This window comes from Chelmon rostratus, chromosome 20 (assembly GCF_017976325.1).
Source record: "Chelmon rostratus isolate fCheRos1 chromosome 20, fCheRos1.pri, whole genome shotgun sequence".
Taxonomy (NCBI): Eukaryota; Metazoa; Chordata; class Actinopteri; order Chaetodontiformes; family Chaetodontidae; genus Chelmon; species Chelmon rostratus.
Genome location: NC_055677.1, coordinates 7,952,550 through 7,968,791, shown reverse-complemented (window position 1 = coordinate 7,968,791; position 16,242 = coordinate 7,952,550). Strand labels below are relative to the sequence as shown.

The 16,242-nt window shown below is 42.5% G+C and overlaps 1 pseudogene; it reads right to left on the bottom strand.

The window, feature by feature from the left end:
* Positions 1 to 130: 130 nt before the first annotated feature.
* The window catches only part of LOC121623913, a 37,247-nt pseudogene continuing 21,135 nt past the window's right edge, over positions 131 to 16,242 (bottom strand).

The window sequence follows — 16,242 nt, the reverse complement described above, 5'->3', positions numbered from 1 at the left end:
ACTAAATTCTAAAATACTGTGCAGTTTTGTGATGACCCTCACACTGAGTCAGATCGACTGATACTAGATCTGTCTAGCTGCATAAAAACATAGAGACAAGCCAACAAATACAAACATCTCGTGGGTTTGACATATTTATTTGTGACAGTTTCCTTCATCTTTGTTGTTTTAACTCAAGTGTTTTTTTAATAACAGGAAACAGTACCTGAGTGCAGAAAATGGCACATTTTATATTCGTAGGTAGGATCCACAGATTCATATTCATAAACATACATGTACGCCCGTAATAGTGAAAAATAGATCTCCTAATCACAAAATACTGTATCAGACAGAGTATTAAACCGTAAACTTGCAGTCTTCAACTAAAACTGATTGTGACACTTTTCTGTATTTATGCGTAAATACTTCTTGTTTCTACTCGTATAAATGAAAATGCTATATAGACATTCGTGAGGTTAGATAACGGGTTCCTCAAAGATAGCATGTCAGCGACATGATGTTTTTTGCGCATCATTTTGCACCTTTTTATTTTAAGACAATTACATATTATGAAAAGCACTACGGTAAGTCCACTTGGCTTCATAGAATTTCCTACAAAACTTGCATAATGAAATATACATTCAGATATTCAGTTGCACAGGGAATACAGTTTTATAAAACGTACTTCAAATAGCCATAAAAATATTTATATATATAAATCAATTATTGATTTGGTACTTTAAAAAATAAAAGTCCTCCATCTTTGATTGCCTTGCTGTATTGCACTTGCTGGTAAAGTTGGACTGGGCTCACTTTGGAGGAGAAAGGCATCTCTTCAACGCTTGAGAGACATTTGCTGCTGCAGCCCTGGGCTCATTTCAAAATTGTCCCTTTGCTCTGTCCATACGGACTCTCCGTGTGCTGTGTCAGTGGACCAGGGCCACATGAGGGAAGTCTAGCTGCTCACCGCAAGCTCCCTTCTAAGACATCGCTACGATCCAGGCGATCTTGCTGCAGAAAAAGATACAGACTGACATTAGAACACCTTTGGGGAAATCACCCTAAAGATACTTGTTGAGTAGGAATTTAAAGACAGAAACGGACGTACAGGTCTCCATTTCCTTCTCACAGATGTAGCTTATGAGATCTTCACAGAAGAAATCATTCCATAACCCTTCATGGATGAGCCCCGCACAGTCCTCTCCCATTTCATGCCCATGGCCCCAGTTGTCAGGCTGACCCGGCTTCCACTTCCTGCAGACAAACAGCAGGGGGCGGTCACACATTAGATTCACGGTATTTATCTGGTGGAAAACCACAACAGTGGAGACTGAATTAAAGACAACAAACTGCAGTAGGAATTGAGCTGAATCATTTGATTTCTTTGGCAAGTTTTGAAATTTGAATTGAGACCACCGGTGTGGATCTTTCAGGTTAACAGGCTTTAATACCACATTACTGTGTTCATACTGTAGCAGATATTATTACCTTATCCTTTTTTTGCAGTTTGTGAGTGTTAATGTTTGTCTATATGTTGGATTTTTGCTTTTGTTGTCCTTTGTACACATGCAAACCAGAGGGAAGCAGAGAGTTGGACCACCCTAAATAAATGGTTTATTGCATGCGAAACTGTTTGTTTTGTTTGGGCAGCAGGAATAGAGGAGTGGTGAGTTCTGCATGCAGGTCAGAGCAATCAGGAAATATCAGAAAGTTGAGACTTCGGGAAGACTTTTCATGTTTATTTGGTGTTGTTTTATGTAACTGAAAGCCTGCCGCTTGTTGTTATTATTGGAAAGCAGTATTTTGCACAGCTCTGATACAAATGATCCATCCCAGGAACAGCACTTGCTTTCATACAGGATATGGCATTCCCTGTGATAGAGCTACTTTCTGATTAAGTACTGACGTGAAAGCAGGTTCAGTCCCATCCAGCCAGCGCCAAACGTTCTCCTCCTCCTTGTCAGTGAGACCCATCCAGAAATAACCCTTTCCAAAGGTCTGCTTCTTCAGCCATTTCTGAGGCCACATGAGGACAGAAAAAGCACAACTGAGGAGTTACCTCACACATTACAGAGCAACAAAAACCTTTCCTTCCATTGCATAATGACTTTGATGGATTTAATTCTTTAAGTGCAAAAATCACAACTGAAATGAGTCACCTGTTCCTCCATGTCATTGATGATCAACAGGGAAGCAGACGCTGATTCACAGTTTGCCTTCGCGTCATCAAAACTGTGCAGGTCTTTGGAGAAGAAGTAGCACTTGTCTCTGTAGTTTAGCCACTCAAAAGGGCATCCTGTGAAAAAGTTTCATTTGATGATTAAAAAAACATCAGATTATTATTAATGGTGCTTTCTTGCCTATATGAAGCGAGAGACAGCAGCCCGTTAGCTTAGCTTAGCATAAAGACTGGAAACCGGGAAACAGCTAACCTGGCTGCATCCAAAGATGAGCTATGATAAACAGATGTTGTCATCTTTGGAGGCAGTGTTTATGCTAACTTAAGCTAACCAGCTGCTAGCTATGCCTTCATATTTACAGATATTGATCTTCTCATCTAACTGCCAGCAAGAAAACAAATAAGTGTATTTTACTATTCATTATACTAGTCATTTAGTGATTAAACAAATGCTACTGTAGTAAATTTGTACTGCACTGGATGGAGTTGTGTAGACTGATGCCTGCTGATTCAGTCTATTACTTCAGCATCTCATGAGATGATTGTAGTGAAGTGTCGAAATGTGAAACTGCAACAGAAACGAAATGAGTAAAGTCGTACCTGGGGCCCATAGCGTAGGGGCTACTGCCTCATCCTGCAGAGACACAGGGCCAAAAGGAATTACTGGACCCCTGATTGGCATTCCTGGTTGTCCTGGTGGTCCTGCTGGCCCTGGAGGCCCTACAGGTCCTGGCAGTCCCCTTGGCCCCTGCTCCCCAGCTGGTCCCATTGATCCTCTGATACCCGGTGGGCCCTGTGCCCCCTGAGGACCAGGCTGCCCATCTCTTCCAGGCAGGCCGGCAGTACCTGGCTCTCCTTTAGCTCCAGCAGGTCCGGCCCTTCCTCCTGACCCTCGGGATCCCTTGGATCCGGGGCTGCCTGGTACGCCTGGCAGGCCTTTTAACCCTGGCAGACCTGGTGGTCCCGGGACACCCTGCTCTCCTCTGGGTCCTCGTATTCCTGAAGAACCCTTTTCCCCTTTCTCTCCCTTCTGGCCAGGCTGACCAGATGGTCCCTGTGGTCCTTTGTCCCCTCTTGGCCCTCTGGGACCAGGAGGACCTGAAAAATAGGACATATCGTAAGATAATTAAACAAACTATTAAGTATTTTTTAAAAGAATAATGCTACATTTTGGGGAAAGTCTTCTTATCTACCTCTTTGCTAGTGAAGAAACATATTTCCCCATAACTTCAAAGAATTCCTATGAGCCCAAGTAGAACATTTTATTCGCACAACGTGCATTGCGGCCCTCACCCTTTAAAATAGTGAAGTTGGTTATTAGTTGTGAGTGCTTGGAGTCCACCAGCTTCATCTCCTCCATGACAATAGAGAGGCTGGTGACTTCCTTGTCCAAACGTGCTGCCAGCTCTTCCTGCTGGGACCTCAGACTAGTTGCATCTGTCCTCACATCTGTCACGCTGCTGTTGAGGTTTATCAAGAAGTCTGAGTGACGGCCGATGGTCTCGGAACAAGTGCGCAGCTCGTTCAGGTTAAGGTTGATGGCACCCAGGAGCTGTGTGGTGAAGCTGATGTTGCCGGTCACGCGGTCCATACTCTGCTCCGAATCATCCAGACGCACCTCCAGTCGGTCAAACTTGGTGGATGTGAGGTTACTGAAGTCCCTCTGCTGGTCCAATATCTCCCTGAGGGTCTGGTCGTGAGCGTCAGCCAGGCTGCTGGTGTTCTGGAGCTCGTTTGCCATGAAAGTGAGCTGTGATCCCACCTCTTCCAGGCTGTCGTTGTTGGCTTTTGCAAGAGCTGAGGCATTACTGGCCATGACCTGCAGGTTTTCCACCTTACTACGAAGCCACTCAGCATCAGAACGCGTCTGTCTGGCCGTCTGCTCGAGGCTCTGAAAGTCATTGCGCATTTTCTGGATGGCCTGGCTGGTGTCATCCACAGAGCGCTGCAGAACAGCGATGAGGCCTCTCTGCTGGGCCTGGGTGAAGTTGAGGCTGCTGATGCTGAGCAGCGCCTGGTCCTGAAGTTTCACCTGCTGCTGGAGTTCCCTCTGCAGCCTGACTGTGTCGTCCTGCAGACCCCCGATGATGCTGCCATAAGACTGCAGGGTGCCATTTACAGAGTGTAAGGTGGCCGTGTTGCTATCCAGCAGTCCCTGAATGGAGCCCTGGTTGTTCTGGATGTCTGAGCCAATGTTTTCCAGCTGACTCAGCTTAGCTTGATCGCTGTGGATGCGTTCCTCCACCGCAGACAGCTGCCTCTGGAGACTCCAGATGTTGTTCTTAAAAGCCTGGATCTCTGTGGTGGTGTTCTCCGACTTCTCCCCTGCTTGATCATCTGAAGACAGAGATTTGTACAATAACTTACAAAAAACGTTTCAGGCTCTTGCTGTAGCTTTAAGTCCAGTTAAAACCCAGATACATGAAACTTACCTAGCTTTTTCAAATCAGTCTCAACAGCTATTATCTTTCCTCCATAGTTTGCAATCCCTTCAGACACACTGTCAACTCTTTGCACCACTGGAAGGAAAACAGGACAGGTAGGACAAAGGTTAGTGTCATAGTCGCATCACAGGCTCCGTCTTTTATTAACAGACCTGAACTGCCTGCAACCACAGACATCATATATGAAAGGGATCAGCGCAGAAGCCAATGAAATTCACTGACAGATACTATAAGAGATGTGTCTACATATCTTGTAGGCATGTAATATTGGTGGACTCGATTAATGTAATCTCTTGGGTTAGGCCAGATTTAGAGTGCGACAGAGGCAGAGAGACGTGGAAAAAGCGGAATTTGGAGTTGGAGTGCAATTAAATTGAGGGTGAGAGGAAGGAGGTAGGACGAAACATTGATTCAGCAAAGATGGAGTGGGTGGTCAATGACGGAAACCGCAGTTGGAGGTGCATGGGGAGACACTGGCGAGGGCCCTAGGGGACAGGAAGTGACCTGGGGGGGGGGTGTGCTTCAGTAAACATGCGGATCAAAGAGACAGACGCTGTGGCAGGGAGCCTCTTCACGCCCCCACAGGCGACACCGGTGTTCATTTCCTCTGGAATGTGTCTGGGATTCCAGGGAATCAGCCCACTTCTACCACCAGCCTCGCCAGGGGGACACATCCTCTAACTGGGAGCTGCATGGGCTCCTCTGCTGGGAAGCTGCATCCCAGCTGTTTGCTCCTCCGACAGTTAAGACAACAGTTCAGTCACAAGGCTTTCACCTCCAGAGGTCAAATCACCAGAAAGACAAGATGAGCTGCCTTAAATCCATCCATCCATCTGAATGGGGACACTGGTAAAGCCTTTTATCTATGGCCTGATTAACTCTAATAGTGGCCTTAATTTTGAGGTACAATAGTTGGCCACCATTTTTTATCCTGTGTATATTAAACTTGAAGCAAAATGTTTAAATTGTGGAGAATATGCTTTGTTTCTTGTTGACAGTTAGATGAGATGTTGGCTCTCTTATGTCTGTCCGTTAAGTATGAAGCGACCACCAGCCTCCGGCTAGTTTAGCGAGCTGTTTACCCCTGTTTCCAGTCTTTATACTAAGATAAGATAACTGTCTACTGGCTCTATCTTCATATTTACGCTACAGATATGAGAGTGGTATTTATCACTCTGTAAGAAAGGGAATAAGTATAATTCTCGAAATGTCAAACAATTCCTTTAATGTAAAGACTTAATAATAAATGCTTAGACTAAAGCATAAAGACTACAAAGCAAAACAGAATTATTCTTTAGTTTCCAGACTGCAAACAGAGAAGACTTTTTACTGTTATGGAAAAATCTTCTCTGAGTTACCTCTGAGTAATTGACACTGAAATGTTTGGGAAACTTCAAATTGGAAAATGAATGTTCAACCAATATGGTCAAAGCTGTTTTTTGTTTCCTTTCTTCACCCTATTAGCTGTCCTAGAAACGTACTCAATGTTGTCTCGTGGAACAAATAAACACATTTAAAACCATATGAGCCTATAAAATTATGCAGGGATTATCGCAGTATTTTTAGGTATGGGAGAAAATGGTCAGTTGGACAGGAAATGTTCCACACATTAAACTACACGGGACACATTTCCAGTCACCTAACGTACACTTCAGCACTGCAGAGCACAAAAGACACTTTGACTTCGAGACCACAGGCCTGAACCATATGCTACACCTATGGCACATTGTTTCTTTCACCAACACTTACACATACACTAGCCTGGAAACTGAAACTAACACAAGCACTCCCACATGCAGACATTTCTGGACCTTTTCCATATGTTCTGTCCACATCCTGGCATCTAGAGAGACCCATTGCATCATACTATGGCTAAATTAACCATAAAATACTCATGCAAAGAAGTTGCAACAGGGCTGCTGAGGAGAGCATTATTTTGGCAGAGACCTTCTAGGTCCAAATGTTGTAAAAATGAGCTGTTTTGTACCCAGGTTGAACTCTTTCCAGCTCTTGTGTGGGTGGTTCTTAAAACTGTCCGGGTTGTCTTGTAAAATCCAACTTCCTTATATAGCACATTTAAAGTCAGGAATAGTAAAAATAGTTATGAAGTTAGTGGAGTATAAACTCCATGCTTTGGTCCTTTTATAATTTGTAGGAGCCACAGGGCAAGAATCTCAAAACTCACTGGAACATACAGCTGCTCGGAGAGATGAGATAAAAAAAATATTTGAGGGGGAATTTATGGTTTAAGTGGAAATGGATCTAAATATAAAGCTAGGGCTTTCATGTCATGTTTTTACAGAAATATTATATGCTTGATTACTAAAATCATGTTTTACTTACTGAATGTTGTCCTTAATGTCCTCTTGATCAACTGGAAAAAGTAAGCAATTTATACTCTCAACAATTAATTGACACCAAGGAATTTTCCCTGGCCTCACTTTCAAAACTTCTGTCATTGCCTCCCCACACTTTTCTGGTTTAAATGTTGATTTAAAATGATCCACTTAAACCTCTGTAAAAAACAGTGTCCTCTGACTGTCCAGCTGCCACAATCCAGATGAGGGAGGAGAGGAGCTGATCAACATGTTGATAAGTTGATTTAAGTTGCTTTTAATTATTACCTGTGCTCACAGCCATTTCAATGAACTTTATGAGCAGCAGCAGCGCTTGCATCATTTACTTTATTTGCCCTGGGTTTTGCCTCTCAGGCTACAGGGAGGGTGCTGGTGGCAGTTGTACCTAAAGTTCAAAGATAGCCTGCAGGCATTACTCAGGACAGAAGACCATCTACCAACTCCTCTGCACATTTGTGCACAAGTGTGTTAAAATGCAACAACAGCAACATATGACATACAACAAGCATGTCTCCATCTTGTTTTACTGTAATGGATTAAACCATTTGAAGGTTTAACTGTGGCAGTGACAATAGCACAAGTAGAAGAGAGTCATGGAGGGTGATTTTATTGCTCATGAATCCAACTTTTCACTTGTAAGATGAAGACTATGTTATTTCAATCAAATTTTACACAGCTCACTTTTACAGCTACAATTAATATTGATTTTCTGTTTGTGGTGAAACAGTGTTTTACCGAAATATATCTTATTTTATCTAAACTTTTTTAAATGCATGGCTCCATGGATCCAGACATAACGCACTTACTCTTTAACTGCCTTCAAGAGACATGAAAATATCTGCAGAAGACACTGAGGATATTCATCAGGCTCCTCTTCATAACACAGCTGAACTGTGCAGGATGTTTAGCTTCTACGATACCTTTTGTTCCCATTTATTACCAGTTAGAGCTAAAATGCACGGATTATGTCACTTTTCTCACTCTCTTTGAGGAAAATTAATGGGATCAAAATCCTCCAGAGTCTAGAGAATTACCTCATATTGCCTTTGGTCATGTCAATCAAGACAACAGGCTTTCGGAGAGATGACAGGAGGTCACTGAAACCCTGCCAAACTTAAACTGCATTAAACAAAACAGCCACATAGAGGATGTTTCTGTGGGTCACTGATGGAGGACAGGGAGAAGCACACATGTTAAGTGCATAGAGCACTCTGGGTCTCACTACATAACCATCTGGAGCTGGGAGTGTGTTTAGGCCGAGCTGTGGTTCCCTTGACAGAGCTGCTTCGGTGCCAGTAAAAACCCAATTTCAGTGGGTTCTGCTGGAGTTGCACTGAGTTCACTCACTGCTCATCTGGGATCAATTAGACCCGCATGAAAACATGCACCATGGAACAAGTAGGGCCGACTGAGCTCAGCGAGTTAGAGGACATCATTGTTAATGTACACAGATAACCCCTGAACATGTTAACTTCATGTCATTTTCGCAGACTGAAAATAAGGAGGGCACATGAAGTTGCATATGGAAATGTTTAGCACAATTATGTGCACGAATATTCAGAGTTCAATTCACTTGAAGACGGCGGGACCGTTTCCCGACCTGGAAAAAATGTGAAAAAGCCAACCAGGAAGTTCAGCTCCACAAAGGCTGAAGACCCTCCCCGGAGGTGTGAGCTTTGGGGGTGTTGGTAAAATAAACTGAGAGAAGGCTGCGAGGTGGAGACAGAGGGGCTAAAGCGAGAGCGGACAGGGTTGAAACTTAAAGGATTTGTTCAGCCAAACGACAAAGAAACATGTTATATTTTTTGCCTGCAACTGTTGACAGTGAGGTCAATGGAAACTGATGGGGATGTTGTGGAAAGAGAGGATGATAAATGTACTTTTTCAATGCACACTAAAAACATAATTCAATGGACCTCCATTGTATTGAGGCAGCAGTAGAAATCTCAGAGGCAAATATCTCAAACCTGAACAACTCATGCCAAAACTATATTTCATTTTGGGAAAAACACTTTATTGCAGGGAGTTAGATGAGATCATTGATACCACTCGCATATCTGAGTGCTAAATATGAAGCTACAGCCTGCAGCCAGTTAGCCTAGCTTAGCACAAAGACTGGAAACAAGGGCAAAGAGCTAGCCTGGCTTTGTCTGAAGGCAATAAAATATGCGTACTGCCACCTCTAAAGCTCACTAAGTAGGATGTTATATATCTTGTTTAATCTGTATTAAAAAGCAACGTTAAATACAACAAACAAGATGTAACATGTTAATAATTGAGCTTTAAAGGTGCTGGAAGGCGAATTTTGTTACCTTTAGTCAGAGGCAGGCTAGCTGATTCCTTCTGCTTTCAGTATTTGTGCTAAGCTAGGCTAACCAGCTGCTGGCTGTGGCTTCAAATTCAACAGAGTACATGAGAGTGGCACCTTTTTCACGTAACTCTCTAAACAAACCCTTCATCTGTATGAATAAGTGACTTCTGAGCGAAAAAAATGCTGATTTTTTCTTATAGGTGTGGCAGTCCTCTCCTCATATTTTCCATTACCGATCTATTGCCTTTAAATAATGACAAAGAAACACTGCCAGAGAACATTCATGTCATGCTTGGACGTGCAGAGAGCCACTCTGGTGACTCAGAACTCCTGTCTCTCTCTCTCACAAACACACATGACGTCTCAGTGTACTCATACACTCATCAAACAGAAATGCTCGTATGTCTCTGCAGCACTAACAAGAAATCAAATTATATGTTTGGACGCTGGCTCTCTCGGTGCAGTGTAAGCAAATCATTTTAACGTTTCAGGAAACAAATTGCCTCAGTGAAGGGATGTTTGGAAATGTTTGTCATCCTGAGCCCCTGTAATTGTACTCATCAGATCACAGTGGGTGAACAGTGGGGTTCACTGGGCTAAAAGGAGCTTCGTCTTACCTTTATATCCGAGCACAGCAACGGCGATGGTGAGGAGGGTACACAGCACATAGAGCAGAGCTATGGAGGTCTTCAGCGCCCATTCATTCTTACACTTAGTGCACTGGGTGCCCTCCTGGATCCCTGTGTCAAAAGAATGAAGAATAGCACATGATTCGATATATTCTGCTGCCTATTGTACATTTTTCCGGAGCAGAGAGGTCTAAAAAGGACATGTGGGTAGACTTTGGTGTTAGATGGGGACTCTCCACGTCCAGGAGTCCCACATCTGGACAAACAGCTCTGGAGTCTACATTAAAGAGTCCAGCAGTTCCCTAAGGGCCCGGGTGGTGAAGGGGCAGGGGACACAAAAACAATCCCCCCCACTGACTTGTTTACACTCGGCGACATGCTTATTTTCCTGAACTCAGCCTTCACTCAGCAAACTTCCTCTTTTTCACTCGAAGCCTCTCTCGTGCATGCAGATTCCTTCCCAGAGAAGCACAAACCGACTTCACGAGTTTTACACGAGGAGCGATGAAAGTTAATCATGTGTAACATGCTTTAAATGCTGCCTCCTCGCTAATCTGCACCTTTTCGTTCTCTTCGAGCAGCGTCGGTTGACTTTGGAGGCAAACTAAAAAGCAAGTGGGGACACTTGTGGAATATTCCTTTCCAAGGATATCTTTCATGACAGATGAGTGGCGAGATCCGCAGCGCTGACGGGAACACAGCTGCATTTCATTTTCAATTCAGGAAGTGTGTGTGTGTGTGGAAAGGTTGGGGGGTTTGGTTTTTCATGCACCTGGAATTAAACTTCAGATTTGCAATATGAGCGAAGAATTCTTACTCAACCTGGCAACACAAAGAGTGCAATACATGACTATCACCATCTGAATGCCAGTCAATCACATGACCATTATTCATCAAGCTGTAAAGTGCGGGGACCCAATGCCAAAGATTTCACCACACATCTAGTTCAAATGCATTAGATGAGGTAATACTTCGATAAATTAAAAATGCAACGCTGATTGGCTCGTCAGGGTCTCAGTGGGACTTCAGATGCCAAAGTTAACAACTTGACTTGTTCTTATGGGCGTGAGGGGATTGTTAATGACTATCAAGTGTTAAACACCAAGTCCAGCTGGAGGGGAGGCCAACCTGAGAGAGCATGAGATTTACCGTAAAGAGCAATGGCAAGTGCTGCAAAAAACACACAGATTAAAAGGGGTTTAAATGTAATACTTCCAAGGTTTTGATTCTTTGCCAACAACCATCCACAGGCCAAAATACAGACCTGCTTCACTTCATCCGCCTGAAGGTGCATTCAGTTTCCAAAACTGACTGTATACTCTCATCAAACTCCCACATAGCTCATTGCAGATGCATGGACAGTATATGTTGGCTGATAAGTATCAAGAAGAAGCAGTACAGGAACGCCAAACTTGGTTTGAGGTAATTTACAAACAGTGACATCATTACATATTATATCCATCAAACAGTTCTTTAAAAAGAAAAACAGTCGAAGGAATCAGTCTGGAAATTCTACAAGAAATTGCTGTTGGCTATTTAATAACAAATATCGATATCAGTATCTGCCTCAGAAACCCAGCATTGCTCAGGCTATAATCTTAAGATAAACAAAATCATCTTTTGTTATCGCTTCCAATCTTTAAACCGTCTTTATTTTTTGGCCACATGAGGGCAGTGTAACAAGCCATAACGACAACACAGACAGATTATCGTCCATAAAGGTTAGATGGCAAACACGTTAACAAACAGTTGTCTTTTTACACATCCAGCAGATTCGGAGCAATGTTAGCATTCACTTGCAGTTATGTTTTAAGTGACCTGACACATATAAATCCTATCCCCATGTCTTTTTAGCTAATTTTTTGGCCAGCCAGCTGCTAACTTTATCTTTCTTTTGTGCAGCTGAACAGGTAGGGTACAGCAGGCAACACAGATGACACCACCACTTGTCGGGCTGAATAACAGCCCTGCTTTACTCTTTCACTTAAAGCTTCACTGAAAAATCTGTGAATAAATCTTGAACATGTGTTCCAAAGAATGATTAAGCAGAGGCCCACACATTTCATCAAGCTGTTTCAAAGCATGACATCTTTACATAAACAAAAGCAACTACGAAGTTCTGTAAGTAAAAAATGTTTTAACACAGGTAGAAAGAAAGAGGAAATAGTTGAGAAGCATAATTGGGAGATTAAGCAGGGGACAAGAAACTGTGGAATCAGGGGGAAAATTTCTTGTGGAGTGTTGTTTTCTGCTTATATGTCGTACCACCCACCTGACAATGACATCAGCTTTTAGAGCCTGAAACATGGCTGATACTCAAGTCCAAATCACGTAAAGAGCCTCAGATGGCTCCTTAAAATGTATTAACAAGTGTATATGCCTGAAAGACATTTGTCTTTTAAAAGCACAGCCCCGGCTCTGGGTGTGGAGCGAGTTAGTTCACAAAGTGGCTCACAAACACAGCTGTGGATGAAACATCAGGCGTCTTCCCTCGCCACTGGTTCAATTGTAAGCATAGAAGTGCACTCTGGGAATACGGCCACGATAAATGATTGCATTTCGGAATCATTCATAACTGCTGACATGTTTGAAGTGTCAGCTCATGCATGCTTCCACAATAAAGCAAACATATCAGTTCATCAGTTCACAGCAATCAAAGTGCTGTTGCCCAAATTTGCTGTTCCAATCCAAACACGCTGACAGTGTTTACAAATCTGCTGCGCTGAAATGATACCAAAACACTTTGTAAGGGTATAAACTATTACGCAGGCAAAAGGCTTTTCCATTTCAGCGCTGCACTTGACTGATGAACTTCAGATGCTCAGTGGATAAGTGGAGAATTTTATGTTGGCTGTCAAATATGGAGGACACCTGGCATAACACAAAACACACGGCCGACAACACAACAACAAAGGCGAGATTTCACTTTCAACAGCTCCTCTACGAGCACACGGTCACAGCAGACATGAGATGGAGCAGCTGTAATCTTTTCAGCCCCCGAGTGTCGACACACCAGTGGCCTGTGTGTCTCTATCAGGGGTTGTGACCTGCTTGCTGTTCATTTCCCAGTGGGTCACTTCCTGGATGAGCAGGACAAATAAGAAGACAGATGCTGGACTGGACTGCTGACTGAGGCTTTAGGAAAATATTTGTGTTTTTCTTCATTTGTGCCAATCAGTGGTATACTGGAGAAGTGGGCATATTCTTAATTAGTAAGTCTGTAAAAACTCATTTTTGTTAAAGTAGTTTGCTTCATCTTTCCTGTTAATTTTATTCATTAAATATTCCAAAGGCTATTTATTGCATTGTTGTTTGAGGTAAACCAATAGGGCAGGTAGGCCACATTTTTTTCTAGGATGGCCAAGGCATGACCCAGTTTACTCTGCCTCTGATTGGTTTAACCTGATATTCTTATCGTAATCTTAACCAATCATCCCTCCTCATGCCTTACCAACCCAACCAATGAGTGCTAGCAGGTAGAGCAGAGTGGGTCATGCCTTTGCCATCCTAGAAATTGTTTTTTTTATTTTGCTGCACACTACTGAAAAATGCACAACATACACAACATTTAATTGTGTTTATACTCAATGATAACTGAAAAATGAGCTAGATACACATCATACCTGTGTGTACCCTGCATCATCTGTGTTTCCTGTGTCTTGTACGCTGTTCCTCGTGATGTAAGTATACACACACACATCATCAGCGTAAGTGAAGATATCAGAGCTTGTTTCCTTTTGTTTAATTGAAAGTTTTCTAAACACAAATAGTCATACACACACTTTGCTTTAATGAATTAAGTCTTATTCTTAAATTATTCGTCAAATCAGAAACTGTCTGATCCAAGAAAAGTGAAGAAGAGCATGAATCTGACCAATCATTTGATATCAGCTTTCGGTACTTAATAATACTGGAAACATTTTGGTCAATACCAGAAAAGTACTGATGGTCAATAACTAGCCTTAGTTACGCTGGATTCTGTTCACTGCCAGTTACACAGAGAGAGAATAGACTTCCAGGAGTGAAGGTTTACACTGAGCTAAATTTGGCTGAAAAGTAGCTGTTTAGGTTACTCATAACTGTTCTTTCAGCACTATTTAAATGGCTACATTTCAATGTGATGCAAGTCGTAATTACTATGTAATGTTGAAAGGTAATCATTGAAATCAGTTAAAACGATGGTTATATGTAAATACAGACACCTATACAGTTCACATTTCCAACCAAATTTAGCCCAGTTTCAACTTAGACGCCGAGGTGTCTTTCAAACTGCAAATTACCAAAACCCTGCATACATGGGATGTGGCTTTGTAATGTATTTTGTCACATTCATGTCCTCTTACTCCAACTGTTTTTTGTTAGCAGGAATAAAAAGCAGCGACAGCTGTTGACAGAGTAGCATCCTTAACAGAAAAACAGTCGTCTGTGCAGGTAAGTTGACCAATTACGACCAATATTTACCTTTATTGTTGGGTGGCGACCCTTGTGGCTGTAGTAATTATGAGGGGAGCGAAGGAAGAAGTCAGGTGACGCAGTGTAAAAACCAAGAAAGTAAACCAAAACGCTGACTGTTTTGCAACGTTAACCACATGACGATGAAGGTCCGGTCGTCATTTGTTCTCTAAAATGGTCAAATATTTTATTTTTGGACTCATTGTCAATGAACCTGTTCATTAATTAAGTCGTTATGTTGAAAAATAAATATGAAATAACAACAGTGATATTGGGAACAACACTTTAGACAAAGAGAACCAAATAGGCTTTGACTCCAAACTAAATCAAGATCAATTTAGAAAACCAAACATCATCATTAAGCACCACAGAGACACCAGGATATGGCATCGCTCCACATTCCCTAACTGTCTGTTCAGATGACAAATGGCCAGATGGATGTGAGACAGTCAGGACAAACGTCTTTCACACAATCTCAAATATCTGTCACACTAACAGAGCCCAGATGCACAAATCCTAACACATGGATAGAATATCTTGAGGTTGTATCTTGAAGTTTGGCTACATACAGAGGTATGTGTGCTTGCTGATTCTGTTAAAAAAGAAGCTTCTGGAGTGACAGAATTCTTAATGAATATTCAGAATTAGGAAGGAGAGAACTTGAAGCAGGCTGTGGAAAAACATACGTGGACACTGACCTCCTTGTTCACAGTTTTACATCAGGGACTGGGGTTCCTTTAGTTTGGCTGCTCGTCATTAAATCAGACGGCGATTCGTCATCTTTCCCCCTCGCCTGCGCAGTCAGACGCAGTCTGATCTGACCGACCACAACCGCAAAAACAACCGTCGTCCAGGATGCTCAGACCACAAGCTGACAACAACACTTTTACTGCTCAAAGCAAAACAAAAATGATGCTCCAAAGACAAAGAGCCTTCCCAAAACAAGGACAAGCAGTGGGTTTTTAAATGTGAATGCATTCCCTGTCATTGTGTGTTTTGGCTGGATAAAGCCACCCATTGTTCCTGCAGAACACTGAAAAAACATCCGGACAGTGTCCACCTTTGATACAATTAAGTGTCTCCAAGTCTATGTCTTTGACCAGCCTCATTTCCTGTATGAAAGGACTACCCAAACATCATCTTTTTCATCTCAACATGGCCATTAACTAACCCTGACATGCCTTAATAACGTCCACAGCAAAGGACTGCTGATACATGGGCCTCCCTCATTAAAAGACAATGTTTATTTACTGTAAATAGCAGAAGGGACGCTATAGTAACGGATGAGAACACAAAGCTGTGAGCTGAGGTCACGCAAACTGTGATTTGGATCTCTGCCTTGCCTAACACACACTCAACCCCTTTCCAGGAACCAGAGTGCAGATTACTCCAAGAGGGCAATCAGCGAATTATACCTGGCACCAAAGACAAAGAGAGGAGTTCAAGACAAACTCCAGCGGTGGAAGAAGTCCTCAAAGCCTGGACTGAAAGTATATCACAAGGGGATGATACTGATACTGATACTAAAAGGCATGTATTTGAAATTAAACAGTACTACAGCTAAAACATTAAAGAGACTGTCTGCAAAGAAGGAGAGGTAGCTTTTTGAGGTCACTTTCCACTATTTCAGGGCAGCTAAATACAAGAAGAAAGGAAGGAAGAAGGAAAGGCAGAAAGTTGGAGAGAAAGAAGGAAAAGGATTCATGAAATAAAAAGGGACCGAAGAAGTAAAGAGGGAAGAAAATTGGAAAAGGAGACAGAAATGAGCACAGAAGGATCAAAGAGGGACAGAGGGAAGAAACAAAGGCAGAAAAAGAGACAGAAAGAACAAGTCATCCAAATGAAATGACAAAGTATGTTCATGCCGTCCAGAATGACACATAGAAGCTCT